This window comes from Mizuhopecten yessoensis, unplaced genomic scaffold, assembly GCF_002113885.1.
Source record: "Mizuhopecten yessoensis strain PY_sf001 unplaced genomic scaffold, ASM211388v2 scaffold10621, whole genome shotgun sequence".
Taxonomy (NCBI): domain Eukaryota; kingdom Metazoa; phylum Mollusca; class Bivalvia; order Pectinida; family Pectinidae; genus Mizuhopecten; species Mizuhopecten yessoensis.
Window position 1 is genome coordinate 809,516 of NW_018408638.1, and position 14,242 is coordinate 823,757.

Below are 14,242 nucleotides of genomic sequence, written 5' to 3' on the forward strand. Positions count from 1 at the left end.
GGGGGGGTTGCTTAGGGAATCCGCCATCTTGGATCCAAGATGGCGCCTTAGCAACCCCCTTATCCTACGGCCCTAGATCTACATGTATTCATCATGTGGGGTTTTTAGCGTGTGACGTCATCAATTTTAGTGTAAACCGACTGAATTATCTCCCCCTGTTTCCAATAGGTGTTTATTTTGAGTGTGACGTCATTTTGACGGAATTAACTCCCCTTGTTTCTGACTTTTTACCTTCTGATTTCAGGTATTCTCTCTCTCGGCGACGCTGTTTCGTTTTTTTTCTTCTCTCTTTTCATTTTCCTCGATAATCTTATGCATAAAACATATTTACAAACAATAAATAGTTACAACATGCGTTATTTACAATATAAAATTCACTGCATATTTATAGTGTTTTCGAGTGTGGTATTAAATTGAGGTGAACTTTTTTTTCTTGTAGGAAGTGAGTTTGTCGGTGCTGTAGCAGGTGGTGTTGCGTCCTTGTTTGAACTAAAAATAATAGTTAACACGTAGACAATTCACAATGATACCTTAGCTGACGGTATAATAAAAGAGTGAATTAAGTTATTCTATTTGGACGATTAATATTCTTACAGGGTAGCGTGTAATACTGAATACTGGCCGCTTGCACGTCGTTGTCTATGCATTCTTTGGCGATGTTGTTTCCTTATGCGCTCCTTGTCGTTTGATATGTTTTGTCGTCCTTCCTGTACATGTCTACTTGCCGTTGTATTAATTGCTGTTGGTGGAGGAAGTCGGATATACTGTAGAAAAGTGTGTCGTCTGAGCTTGTCAGAATCGTACGGGAAGCATTAGATGACGAAACGGTCGTCGAACGTGACGTCACTAGCATCGATCGATATCCGCTCTTAACTCAGGCTTCTATGTAAAATAAAAAGAATATTGGAAGACGGACGGGTCAATTTCAGTTTTAAGGGATCAATGACCCCTCCAGGATTATCCCTTGGAAGCATAAACGAAAATAGCTATTTTTTTTCCACGAAAACGAAAGTTTAGATATTTTTATTACACCTCTACCTTATTTACTTTATATAAAAGTAATTGGTTAAATCGAATATATCCCCACTTTTGCCTGAGTGTGTTTTAGTCCTGTGTGTTAGTCTGTGAACTAAAACACACCTACACTCGGGTGTTTCCGCCGAGCCAATCAGGCGAGAGGTGGGCGGAGCTTGTAACCGAACTCGGCAGTGACGCGCGAGGTCGGCGGAGCTTGCTGCCGAACTCGTAAGCATTTGGCTCCATTGCCATCAAAAGGGTATTTGGGACGTGAAGCTATACAGCTTATGGTTTACAAATATTTTCTAGTTAAAACTATCTCTCCAGTGTGTATCGGTATAATAAAACGGTTAAAGTATGGGGTTGAGGCATATATAGCAAGTTTCTGGTGTCCCTTGACCATGCCTATTTCCCTCGGCTTCGCCTCGGGAAATAGACCTGGTCTCGGGACACCAGNTTCTTGTAAAGGGTTGTTTTAAGGATTCCATACTGTAAATGCACTGGTCATAGCCGAAGATAGCTCCTTGCAAGCTTTTAGACAACCCTGTCAATTACCGGTAAAAACTTGTAGCTGAAGTCACTTAACAATTTCTAGCTATTTTTCTTCTTCTTCCATTTACTGCGGCAGATCTCATATATATATGAGTGCAGTTGCCGCAATTATATTTTAAGCTATTCTAACGTCACGCTACCACAATTGGTACAATTTTGACAGTTTTTTAGTGATCTTTAAAAATTCAGATCTTGTATCTGGAATGTTTCTTGATTCTTGACAAAGACTACCTATGGTGGTTCATTTTCAGGAAAAGATTTATATCTAAGTAATTTATTTTTGAAAATAGAACGCTAAACTCGGAGTGAGATTTCGTCCGTTTTTCGGCCGTAAATAGTACCCAAATTGGTACACCATATCACAGGCTATGGAAATTGTTTATATTTCTACAAGTTGATGTGCCGATTACAACAAAATATATTGCTTTTATAGATACCACACTGAACTATAATTGTATATATTCACTTTTATATTATCCGAATATAAGGACCAGAAATCAACATTTAAACATGCTTATATTTAACCCCTTGAAAATCCTCCAAANATCGTGTACTTTTTAAATGTTCCTGAAAACAAAACTATTCGGCAGAAATGCTGATAAATATCTATTTTGATATACTGTCAAAGGAAAATGCCCAAATTTAATTTTAAAGTACTATTTGAACAATTTTCTGACCGTGTACCAATTTGGGTAGTGTACCAATTGTGGTAGCGTGACGTTATAGCCTTAAAACAGTTACGATTCAAGAAATAGTTAGAATTGTCATGAAATACGTTTTAAAGTAAAGAAAATACCTGATAATCGTTGCTAATCGTAGACTGAACCGTCCTTCAAAGCCTGGTTTCGTGTCAACTTACCGTTAGTGTGACGTCATAACCGAGTATAAGAGTTACTTCCCTTCTACCGTAAATGATTTTGGTTTATTTTTTTCATACTATTAAAACATTACATAGAAAAAAATATTAAAAAGTGTTATTTTTCCTTACAAGTTAAGTATTTTATCTTATGAAATGAATTAAATGATTAATTTATCGATATTTTAACGTAAAAATAGACATGTTTTGAATACTTAGATAGAATTAAAACATGATATTAAGTAATATTTGTCCACTTTTGTCAACCTTTGTCGACTATTTGTCCATATTTGTCTATATTTGTCCACTATTTGTCCACTACTTGTACACTATTTGTACACTACTTGTACACTATTTGTCCATGTTTGTCCACACTTGTCCAATGGAAACCCGATTTTCAGGTATCACTGAGCAATGTCTACATCTTTAGCTGATACGGGATGTGTCGTTGCTCAGTGTAGTGTATAAACACCTTTATAGATTAACCTGAAACAAAAGCTTTTGGTATTTACTAACTATAAGTGTTTTATTTTGAAATTAACGTTAGCAATCAGTCAATTCAAACGTAGGAAATAATTTATGAAATTTGTTGATGTACATTGGGTCTTTCAATCTGTTACTCAAGTCTTTGCTAAATAATAGCAGTACTTTAATTCTATAATTTATTATAATACGTGACTCTTTCGTCGCGAAACATGTAAAATACTATACTTAATTAATCTAGTTCATTGCTAACAGTTGATAACATGGTGTTCCAATGTGGGTTTGCACGGACTGTCTTACGAAAACGCCAATTCCTGTAACATTTAATCAAGTAGATCAACATGTTAGTCCATTGTTAAAACTTCTTCAACACACTGGATAGTTGGTAGTATTCCCAGAATGTCATGCATATTCCATGTTTGATAGGTATGACATTGTCGCTGGTGTGACTTCCGTAAAATTTTCTGATGTCTACACATACGTAGGGTCTGCGGCTAGCGATTCGATAGGTCTCTTCTGATTTCAGGTATTCTCTCCAGGGCTTTCTCACCAATGCTTCGTCGACCTTACAAAAACGCCGTTAATAGTAACATGGCAGCCGAATTAGAAAGGCTGTTGAAAGACCAATCGGAGTTTGACCGATCAAATTTGAGCAGCTAAATGCAACGACCAATCATATTTCGACCAATCAGATTTGAGCAACTAAATGCATCGACCAATCAGATTTGAGCAACGATATAAAACACACGATGCTGTGTACATCAATAAATTTCATAAGTTATTCCCAAAGTTTGATGTGACTAATTGTTAGCATTGATTTAAAAGAAAAAGAAAACAAATGTTTTAGTTGGAAAATACCAAACTCTTTTTAGTACTAGTTATATATAAACGCGTTACAAGCACTTCAGCTAAAGATGTAGACCTCACTCAGTGTTACGTGAAAATGTACATCAAAGCACATTAAAAGAATTGCTCAGTCGCGTAACGGTAAAATTGACTGGCTTTGTAGTTGGGTGTCACATCTCTGTACTCCATTTTGTACATTGTAATGTATCTGAGGAAGCCAATAAACTTGAAATTTGTAATCTTCAAATGCCCAGGTATCGATTGGTCAGATTTGTTTTCTTCCGGAGACCTATCAAATTGCTAGCCGCGTGCCTTCAATTTTGCTTTGACATATTCCAGGGGTACAGAGAGCGTATAAGAGAACGTAACCCCTAGAGTATCGAGGATGCTTTGTCCTCACCAGGTCAAAATATAGGCCTTCTACCACCTCCGACTTGAAGGGATTTTTTTTTATATATTTATGCTTGGACCTACTTTCAAATCATGTCGAATATAAATCCTTATAGGAAACAGCAAATACCTCGTCCATAGAATATAAAACTCAAAGCAATATTACTATGTTCAATCCTTGCATGATCACAGGTACTAGCATCGTCTGTCAATACACCCTTAATATATGTTTAGTCACCTTGGTGACAATATCTATGTTTCGGTAAGCAGACCCTACGTATGTGTAGACATCAGAAAATTTTACGGAAGTCACACCAGCGACAATGTCATACCTATCAAACATGGAATATGCATGACATTCTGGGAATACTACCAACTAACCAGTGTGTTAAAGAAGTTTTAACAATGGACTAACATGTTAAGCTACTTGATTAAATGTTACAGGAATTGACGTTTTCGTAAGACAGTCCGTGCAAACCCACATTGGAACACCATGTTATCAGCTGTTAGCAATGAACTAGATTAATTAAGTATAGTATTTTACATGTTTCGCGACGGAAGAGTCACGTATTATAGAATTATAGTACTTGGATGAAAGGGCTGACATGGACATGGATGGAAGGACTGGCATATGGACATAGATGGAGGGACTGACATGGATGGGAGGACTGACATATGGACATAGATGGAAGGACTGACATGGACATAGATGGAGGGACTGACATATGGACATGAATGGAAGGACTGCCATATGGACATGGATGGAAGGACTGACATATGGACATAGGTGGTAAGACTGCCATATGGACATAGATGGAGGGACTGACATGGACATAGATGGAAGGACTGACATATTGACATAATTGGAAAGACTACCATATGGACATAGATGGTAGGCCTGACATATGGACATAGATGAAAGGACTGCCATATGGACATAGATGGATGGACTGACATATGGACATGGATGGAACGACTGACATATGGACATAGATGGTAGGACTTACATATGGACATGGATGGAAGGACTGCCATATGGACAGATGGAGGGACTGACATGGACATAGATGGAAGGACTGGCATATGGACATAGATGGAGGGACTGACACGGACATAGATGGAAGGACTGCCATATGGACATGGATGGAAGGACTGGCATATGGACAGATGGAGGGACTGACATGGACATAGATGAAAGGACTGCCATATGGACATATGGAGGGACTGACACATGGACATAGATGAAAGGACTGACATAAGGACATAGATGGAAAGACTGACATATGGCCATGGATGGAAGGACTGAAATATGTACATGGATGGGAGGACTGACATATGGACATAGATGGTAGGACTTACATATGGACATGGATGGAAGGACTGACATATAGACATAGATGGAAGGACTGACATATTGACATGGATGGAAGGACTGAAATATGTACATGGATGGAAGGACTGACATATGTACATGGATGGAAGGACTGACAGATGGACATGGATGGAAGGACTGACATATGGATATGGATGGAAGGACTGACATATGGACGTGGATGGAAGGAGTGGCATATGGACATAGATGAAAGGACTGACATAAGGACATAGATGGAAAGACTGACATATTGACATGGATGGAAGGACTGAAATATGTACATGGGTGGAAGGACTGACATATGGACATAGATGAAAGGACTGACATAAGGACATAGATGGAAAGACTGACATATGGACATAAATGGAAAGACTGCCATATGGACATAGATGGAAAGACTGACATATGGACATGGATGGAAGGACTGAAATATGTACATGGATGGAAGGACTGACATATGGACATGGATGGAAAGACTGACATATGGACATAGATGGTAGGACTGACATATGGACATGGATGGAAGGACTGACATATGGACATAGATGGAAGGACTGACATATGGACATAGATGAAAGGACTGCCATATGGACATAGATGGAGGGACTGACATGGACATAGATGAAAGGACTGCCATATGGACAGATGGACGGACTGACACATGGACATAGATGAAAGGACTGACATATGGACATAGATGGATGGACTGACATATGGACATGGATGGAAGGACTGACATATGGACATGGATGGAAGGACTGACATATGGACATAAATGGAAGGACTGACATATGGACATAGATGGAAGGACTGACATATGGACATAGATGGAAGGACTGACATATGGACATGGATGGAAGGACTGACATATGGACATAGATGAAAGGACTGACATATGGACATAGATGGAAGGACTGACATATGGACATGGATGGAAGGACTGACATATGGACATGGATGGAAGGACTGACATATGGACATGGATGGAAGGACTGACATATGGACATGGATGGAAGGACTGACATATGGACATGGATGGAAGGACTGACATATGGACATGGATGGAAGGACTGACATATGGACATGGATGGAAGGACTGACATATGGACATGGATGGAAGGACTGACATATGGACATGGATGGAAGGACTGACATATGGACATGGATGGAAGGACTGACATATGGACATGGATGGAAGGACTGACATATGGACATGGATGGAAGGACTGACATATGGACATGGATGGAAGGACTGACATATGGACATGGATGGAAGGACTGACATATGGACATAGATGGTAGGACTGACATATGCACTCATATATATGAGATCTGCCGCAGTAAATGGAAGAAGAAGAAGAATAGCTAGAAATTGTTAAGTAACTTCAGCTACAAGTTTTTACCGGCAATTGACAGGGTTGTCTAACAGCTTGCAAGGAGCTATCTTCGGCTATGACCAGTGCATTTACGGTATGGAATCCTTGCAACAACCCTTTACAAGACATGATAGATGTCTTACAAAATAGATGAATACTTATACATGCAATATGCTTATAGAAATATCTAAACTTTCGTTTTCGTGGAAAAAATAGCTATTTTCGTTTATGCTTCCCATGGATAATCCTGGAGGGGTCATTGACCCCTTAAAACTGAAATTGACCCCTCCGTCTTCCAATATTCTTTTGATTTTACATAGAAGCCTGAATTAAGAGCGGATATCGATCGATGCTAGTGACGTCACGTTCGACGAACGTTACGTCATCTAAAGCTTCCCGTACGATTCTGACAAGCTTAGACGACACACGTTTCTACAGTATATCCTACTTCCTCCGCCAACAGCAATTAATACAACGGCAAGCAGACACGTACAGGAAGGAACGACAAAACATATCAAAAGACAAGGAGCGCATAAGGAAACAACATCGCCAAAGAATGCATAGACAACGACGTGCAAGCGGCCAGTATTCAGTATTACACGCTACCCTGTAAGAATATTAATCGTCCAAATAGAATAACTTAATTCACTCTTTTATTATACCGTCAGCTATTGTATCAATGTGAATTGTCTACGTGTTAACTATTATTTTTAGTTCAAACAAGGACGTAACACCACCTGCTACAGCACCGACACACTCACTTCCTACACGAAAAAAAAAGTTCATTTCAATTTAATACCACACTCGAAAACACAATAAATATGCCGTGAATTTTATATTGTAAATAACGCATGTTGTAACTATTTATTGTTTGTAAATATGTTTTATGCATAAGATTATCGAGGAAAATGAAAATACATGATTAAAAAGAGGAGAAAAGAAAAGAAAAGAGAGAAGAAAAAAAACGAAACAGCGTCGCCGAGTGAGAGAATACCTGAAATCAGAAGGTAAAAAATCAGAAACAAGGGGAGTGAATTCCGTCAAAATGACGTCACACTCAAAATACACACCTATTGCGTATTGCAGAGTTGTCTTCTCTTGTGAGCAGATATTGATTGTTACGTCTTTGGTTTGTGTGAGAAAGTTACGTCGTTTTCTCAAAAATTGATTACGTGACTCTCACAAACCAATGACGTAACAATCAATACCTGCTCACAAGAGCAGATAACTCTGCAATACGCAAAGACGGAATACGACTACTAAGTTAGGACTAAGGTAAGATAACTCTGCAATACGAAAAGTAGGAATAGCGTGTTCCATTTAGCGGAACGTTCCCGTTGTGCCAACTTGGAACGGGTCCGCTAAATGGTACAGCACGTTCCAATCACGTTCTCCGCACGCTAAATCCAACATGGCGGATATCAGCACGATTGCTACAGCGTCTTATTTTTTTTATCATTTCTTGATGATGAGGACGAAGATAAGTAAGAAATCACAGCTGCTGTGTTTTGTATGACGCGAGACCGAGTTCGCGTTCCGCTGTATGTTGAAAATGTTGTTGCAAATTATGATGGGAGTTCCGTTCTCATTTTAGAATGACACGGAGGTCGTTTAATTTATTAACAAATCTGATTTATGCTACTGATAAAGTTTCTACATATCATGAGCAAGGTCGCGAACCTATTCAGGTAGAGAAACAGGTTTTGGTGACAGTTGGATACCTGGCAAACAAGGACTCACATCAGGAAATAGCCGATCGGTTTAATATAACAGTACGCAGCGTCGCTAGGACGAAATCCCGTGTGGTCGACGCTATCATGGCTTTGATGAAAGAATTCATCGTTTGGCCAACTGGTAATAACCGCACATTGTTCTTTAACAATTTATTACTTCTTTTGGGGTTGTAACATTTGGTTTAAGGTCCCTTCCACTATAGACTTGACAATTTCATAAACATTTGGACAAATTCAGATTAAAATCTACTTACAGTTCTAACGTTAGTACCTTCCTGATTTCATAAAGCAAGTTTGAAACTTACAAGCCCCTGTGCTCACATAGCCTAGCTAGCAACGTGTAAGGTATATATCTAAAATACAGTTTTATGTTGCTAGTTTTTTGTTTCCATTAGTAGATTGTATACATGTTTATGACAGTCATCCGTAATTTCTGCCGATATGAGTACGAAATCGCGTGTTGCTTCTAAAGGGGGCGGAAACCGGTAACCCGAGGATATACAATGGTGACCGAACAACGATTCTTTAAAATACTATATTCAGTACTTACTTCATAGATGACGCATGTAACACTTGCAATCTACTTTAAATCGCGTTTAAATCCCAATGACGAATTGCCACAATATTTCTGTCAACTTATAATTAAAACATGGCGCCGTTGAAAGTTCACACGAGCGACAACTCTTGCTGTTAGGTGCATTCGTTTGGCACATAAATACAACACGTAAACCCAACAAGACTAGTTTCACATAATTCATAACTCAGAGGCAAATGAAAGTGTTTGTAACCATACATAGGCCACACATATGGCAAAAACTAAACTCGCGTTAACGGGAACAAATATGTATATTAATTATTTTGTTTCCCTATCCGAGTAGATCTACCTACTTCAATTTTGCTGTACATATTTTTTATTTCAGACATCCTTAAGGAATTGTAAAGTCTAATATGAATACCCGGCCTCCTCTGCCCCGGCAACATATAAAAAAAAATCAGAAAGGTTTGTGGTGTAGGGAAGGTGTTTAGACACGTACCATCTGTACCGGCCACATTCCGGTACTAAATTCTCTGGGGGCCTCTTTGGAAACCGTTTCATCTCGCTCGCACGACTTGTGTTTACTGCCTAGTCAGGTGACGTTATCGGCGCTATTTTTAGCAGGGCTTTCCCGAACAATTCAAGTGGCCAAACTGGACATTTGGAACGGACTATGAATATGGGGATAGCGTGGTAACATAAGTGGAAGTGCATACAATTAAAAAAAAACGCCTTTTCACGTGATGTCCCTTTAAGGTTCTTGACGAAAATTGTGAATTTCTTGACCCTGGGGTCTCACATTTCCCTCTGGGGAGGGGGTAAACTTTATTGTAGTTTTTGTAGGGAAATCCCATTTTGGACAAACATTTGTTTAATTTCCATTGGAAGTAATTCAATTTGGGTTAGCATTATCAGTATTGGATAGCAGTTTGATGGTATGCACATATCAGCAATGACTGACACCCAGAGGCTGATGGGTGGGGCCAAAAAGGGTCGAATTGACTGAAATTTCAAAATCTTTATCTCAAGACCCAGATATGGTAGAATCAAATACTCTTCATAGATGGAAGGGTCTTAAAGTGCTTAACCAAAATTGTGAACCTAGGGTTTCACGTTTCCCCCTGGGGAGGTGGTAAACTTTACTATAGTTTATATAGGGAAATCACATTTTGGACAAACATTTGTTTAATTTCCATTGGAAGTAATTCAATTTGGGTTAGCATTATCAGTATTGGATAGCAGTTTGATGGTATGCACATATCAGCCATGACTGACCCCCAGGGGCTGATGGGTGGGGCCAAAAAGGGTCGAATTGACTGAAATTTCAAAATCTTTATCTCAAGACCAGAAATGGTAGAATCAAATACTCATCATAGATGGAAGGGTTTAAGGTACTCTACTAATATTGTGAATTGTATGACCCTAGGGTCTCACGTTTTTTTCCCCTGGGGAAGGAGGGGGGGCGGGGGGCGGGATGGGGGCAAAGTTTATTATGGTTTATAATGGCAAATGATACTTTGAATATTACATGTTGATATTATTCAAAGTGACAAAAAAAACAAGGGCTGTAGGGCGGGGCCCAAAGGAGTCAGTGTGCTAAAATTTCTTCATTTTCCTTGTTTAGAATCTGAGGTGCTGGTTTCAAATACTTTTCAGTCTTAAATATGTATGCTAGATATTGAATAAGGTGGTTTTATTGTTGTTGTTTTTTTGTCACTTTGAATAATATATCTGTTCATGTTCAGAAAAAAAAATCAATTGACTCTCTGTATAAATATATCAGAACTCGGGTGACCGGTAAGGCTCACGGGCCTCTTGTTAAAGCTTTTGAAACTTAAGCTAACAAGTCTTTGGATACTAATTCAAAATGTTTTAAGCAAGATGTAAAATTCAAGCTTTATCCACTAGAAACATGCTGTGATTAATTAAAATGTGTGATACCGAATATGATAAGGGAAAATACAATGTCCATGTAGTTTCTATAAATGGTAGAAGTATAAGAGAGCAGACATCACCTTAATGACCTGTAGCTGGTGGTAGTGTAAGGTGGCAGACATCACTTTAATGACCTGTGGCTGGTGGTAGTATAAGGTAGCAGACATCACCTTAATGACCTGTGGCTGGTGGTAGTGTAAGGTAGCAGACATCACCTTAATAACCTGTGGCTGGTGGGGGAATAAGGTAGCAGACATCACCTTAATGACCTGTGGCTGGTGGTAGTTTAAGGTAGCAGACATCACCTTAATAACCTGTGGCTGGTGGGGGAATAAGGTAGCAGACATCACCTTAATGACCTGTAGCTGGTGGTAGTGTACGGTGGCAGACATCACCTTAATGACCTGTGGCTGGTGGTAGTATAAGGTAGCAGACATCACCTTAATGACCGGTGGCTGGTGGTAGTGTAAGATAGCAGACATCACCTTAATGACCTGTGGCTGGTGGTAGTGTAAGAAAGCAGACATCACCTTAATGACCTGTGACTGGTGGTAGTATAATGTAGCAGACATCACCTTAATGACCTGTGGCTGGTGGTAGTGATCAGACTCGGAAATAAAAACTTTATAAATGTTATTCAACGCACAATTCCATATCCAAGTGCAACATAAAAATCACAAGTATAGTATAAAACTTGTGTTAATTTCTTGTACTTCTCCATTAAAGGTGACAAGATTTAGCCAGCTGATGGAGATAACTATGAAGTGTACAGGATCCTGTTCGATATTACTTTCTTCTTCTTTTTCATTGTCATCCTGCTGGCCATCATCCAAGGTAGGTATAACAGGCTAATCATTCTCTGTTGCTTACACAGACATTCCGATATACAGGCCATCATCCAAGGTAGGTATAACAGGCTAATCATTCTCTGTTGCTAACACAGACATCCATTATACAGGCCATCATCCAAGGTAGGTATAACAGGCTAATCATTCTTTGCTGCTTACACAGACATCCATTATACAGGCCATCATCCAAGGTAGGTATAACAGGCTAATCATTCTATGCTGCTTACACAGACATCCCGATATTCAGGCCATCATCTAAGGTAGGTATAACAGGCTAATCATTCTCTGTTGCTTATACAGACATTCCAATATACAGGCCATCATCCAAGGTAGGTATAACAGGCTAATCATTCTCTGCTGCTTACACAGACATCCATTATACAGGCCATCATCCAAGGTAGGTATAACAGGCTAATCATTCTCTGCTGCTTACACAGACATCCATTATACAGGCCATCATCCAAGGTAGGTATAACAGGCTAATCATTCTCTGCTGCTTACACAGACATCCATTATACAGGCCATCATCCAAGGTAGGTATAACAGGCTAATCATTCTCTGCTGCTTACACAGACATCCATTATACAGGCCATCATCCAAGGTAGGTATAACAGGCTAATCATTCTCTGCTGCTTACACAGACATCCATTATACAGGCCATCATCCAAGGTAGGTATAACAGGCTAATCATTCTCTGCTGCTTACACAGACATCCATTATACAGGCCATCATCCAAGGTAGGTATAACAGGCTAATCATTCTATGCTGCTTACACAGACATCCATTATACAGGCCATCATCCAAGGTAGGTATAACAGGCTAATCATTCTATGCTGCTTACACAGACATCCCGATATTCAGGCCATCATCTAAGGTAGGTATAACAGGCTAATCATTCTCTGTTGCTTATACAGACATCCCGATATACAGGCCATCATCCAAGGTAGGTATAACAGGCTAATCATTCTCTGCTGCTTACACAGACATCCCGATATACAGGCCATCATCCAAGGTAGATATAACAGGCTAATCATTCTCCGCTGCTTATACAGACATCCATTATACAGGCCATCATCCAAGGTAGGTATAACAGGCTAATCATTCTCTGCTGGTTACACAGATATCCATACCCTGTATCTGGTAATCAACATTGTCCAGCTATCTCACTGATATACATGCTATTATGTTTATTCCCTAGGTTTGATCACTCATATACATACTATTATGATTATGTCCTAGGTTTTATCACTGATGTACTTACTGTTATGTTTATGTCCTAGGTTTGATCACTGATGTACTTTCTATTATGTTTATGTCCTAAGTTTGACCAACGATATACATACTGTTATGTTTATGTCCTAAGTTTTATCACTGATGTACATAATGCTATGTTTATGCCCTAGGTTTGATCATTGACGTACTTACTGTTATGTTTATATCCTAGGTTTGATCACTTATTTACATACTGTTATGCTTATGCCCTAGGTTTGATCGCTGATATACATACTGTTATGTTTATGCTCTAGGTTTGATCATTGATATACATACTGTTATCTTACTGTCCTAGGTTTTATCACTGATTTACATACTGTTATGTTTATGCCCTAGGATTGATCATTGACGTACTTACTGTTATGTTTACGTCCTAGGTTTGATCACAGATGTACTTTCTATTATGTTTATGTCCTAAGTGTGACCAACGATATACATACTGTTATGTTTATGTCCTAGGTTTGATCACTGATATACATACTGTTATGTTTATGTCCTAGGATGTATCACTGTTGTACATACTGTTATGTTTATGCCCTAGGTTTGATCACTGATGTACTTACTGTTATGTTTATGCCCTAGGTTTGATCATTGACGTACTTACTGTTATGTTTATGTCCTAGGTTTGACCAATGATATACATACTGTTATGTTTATGTCCTAAGTTTTATCACTGATGTACATAACGCTATGTTTATGCCCTAGGTTTGATCACTGATATACATACTGTTATCTTACTGTCCTAGGTTTGATCACTTATTTACATACTGTTATGTTTATGTCCTAGGTTTGATCACTGATGTACATACTGTTATGTTTATGCCCTAGGTTTGATCACTGATGTACTTACTGTTATGTGTATGTCCTAGGTTTGATCACTGATTTACATACTGTTATGTTTATGCCCTAGGTTTGATCATTGACGTACTTACTGTTATGTTTATGCCCTAGGTTTGATCACTGATGTACTTACTGTTATGTTTATGTCCTAGGTTTGATCACTGATATACATACTGTTATGTTTATG

At 38.8% G+C, this 14,242-nt stretch overlaps 1 protein-coding gene and 1 long non-coding RNA gene across 2 annotated transcripts in view; both read right to left on the reverse strand.

The window, feature by feature from the left end:
* Positions 1-14,242, reverse strand: part of LOC110461479 (UPF0696 protein C11orf68 homolog) — a 27,701-nt gene that overhangs the window by 1,876 nt on the left and 11,583 nt on the right. The window lies entirely within an intron of this gene.
* On the reverse strand, positions 232-2,422 carry LOC110461480. The gene is made up of 3 exons (XR_002464134.1): positions 2,366-2,422; positions 595-882; positions 232-309 (listed from the first exon to the last, which is right to left on the reverse strand). It is a non-coding gene; the product is annotated as an uncharacterized LOC110461480 (long non-coding RNA).